Raw genomic sequence first — 2,104 nt, forward strand, 5'->3', positions numbered from 1 at the left:
ATTTCCTTAGAACTTTTAACATCAACGCTATTATTTCATAACCTTTTTAGGGGAAATGAAGCTCTGAAATTCCCCATCTATTGCATGTGGCAGCAAAGTGACCTCTACTGGACTTCCCTGGTAGTTTCCAGGAAATTATGGAATAAGGAGCTGGTAGAGGAATAGGCCCTTGAAATTAGATCAGCTATTCAGCTGCCTAGTGCCCTGAGTTCAGTGTATGGTAAGCTTCAATGCCACGGCTGGGACAGGTGAAGAAGGTACTTATAGATGAAGCAAGATTTATCATTGGTAAAAGTGGCTGCAAGAGTTCTCTGGAACTAACATTTCTGTAGAGAAGGACTGAGGATCAGATTATGAACAATGAATGAGGACAAACCCACTGGATTGATTTTAGAAAAAAAAGTTGTCTGTTTGAAATAATAAACAGTGAGAATGATATGAAGTCATAATAGACCTTTAGACAAAGTTAGGAAGTGTTCCACATTTTATGTTCTGTTTTTTTTTTTTTTTTAAGATATATTTATTCAGCACCATGATCGGACTATTACATTTAGCAATTGGCAGCATGGGTGTAAAACACCCAAAAACCAAAAAATTACATTAAAACCCTTTCTTGAAGTGCTTTACACCTACCATGGAACAGAAACTAAAATAACCTGTTATATAATTAATCACAAATAGTCCTCAAGTTTTTTGACCATACACATGAGTATTGTCTAAAACATGTCTTCTTTGTAGCAGCTAGGCCCTGCCACCACTGTGCTCGGCTGAGTTCACAAATCTGCTGTAGCCTGTAGCCTTCCTGTCACTTCTCTGGCTCTCCTCCTGCTAAGCTTTGTTTCCTGGCAGTAATTAAAACCTTCTGACACTGCCATAGCTACTACTGCTGCTGGAACCACCGTAGCCACCTTGGCTTCATGGTTTAGCAAAGTATTGGCCTCCACTACCATAGGGGCCAGAGGTTCAGCCTCCAAAATTTTCTCCTTTCATGGGTCCAAAATTTGAAGATTGATTATTGTAATTTCCAAAATCATTATAGCATCCGCCACCTCCAGAGTTGCTTCCATCATTACCAGATCCGTTATACCCATCCCCACTGCCACCATAACCACCACCACCTCAACTGCCACTAAAGCCCCCTCCCCCACTGAAGTTTCCTCCATGACCAAAGCTGTCATTCCCACCAAAACCACCTCCACGGCCACCACCAAAGTTTCCAGAACGACTTCGACCTCTTTGGCTGGATAAAGCACTAGCCATCCCTTGCTTAGATAGGACTCTCCTTACTTCAAAATTGTGGCCATCAACAGTGTTGTATTTCTGAATGACAATCTCATCTGCAGAGTCATGGTCATCAAAGGTTACAAAAGCAAAGCCTTTCTTGTTGCCACGCCTCGGTAAGTCATGATGTCAGTCACTTCGGTTTTCCCCTGCTTTTCAAAATAATCTCTTAGATGATGTTCTTCAGTGTCTTCTTTAATGCCACTGACAAAAATCTTTTTCACAGCCAAGTGGGCACCATGTCTTTGAGAATCTTTTCTTGAGACAGCCCTCTTTGGTTCTGTAACTCGTTCATCCACCTTGTGCGGCTTCGCATTCATGGCTGCATCCACCTCCCCTACAGTGACATACGTGACAAACCCAAAGCCTCTGGAGCGCTTGGTGTCTGGATTTCTCATTACCACATAGTATGAGAGCATTCCCCATTGTTCAGAATGGCTCCTCAGACTCTCACTGGTTGTTTTAAAGCTCGAACCTCCAATGAAGAAATTCCCCAGCTGTTCAGACTCTTTGGGAGACTCTGACTTAGACATGACCACGGTGGGAGAGGAGACTTTAATGATGGGCTTACTCACCGGTGACCATGGACAGAAAGCTTTATGTTCTGTTTTGAGTCCTGGGAGTTTTTCGTTGGGAGGAAGAAAAGGAAGTGAACATTTTACAAGTTCTAACTTGGGGCTAAACAGTCTCTCAGTCTCTTGGTCGCTGTCTCTCTGTTTCTGTCTCTCCCACTCTCACCCTGTACCTTTTATCTAGCCCTACTCAACAACCAAAAAAGGGGCAAGTTCCATGTACAGTCATTGTCCAGGGCCTAACCTGGCTC

General features: G+C 43.1%; 1 pseudogene; it reads right to left on the reverse strand.

Annotated features, from left to right (window-relative positions):
- Nucleotides 1-688: 688 nt before the first annotated feature.
- On the reverse strand, nt 689-1,829 carry LOC103660120 (annotated as a pseudogene).
- Nucleotides 1,830-2,104: the final 275 nt, after the last annotated feature.

This window comes from Ursus maritimus, unplaced genomic scaffold (assembly GCF_017311325.1).
Source record: "Ursus maritimus isolate PB19 unplaced genomic scaffold, ASM1731132v1 scaffold_21, whole genome shotgun sequence".
In the NCBI taxonomy this organism is placed as follows: Eukaryota; Metazoa; Chordata; class Mammalia; order Carnivora; family Ursidae; genus Ursus; species Ursus maritimus.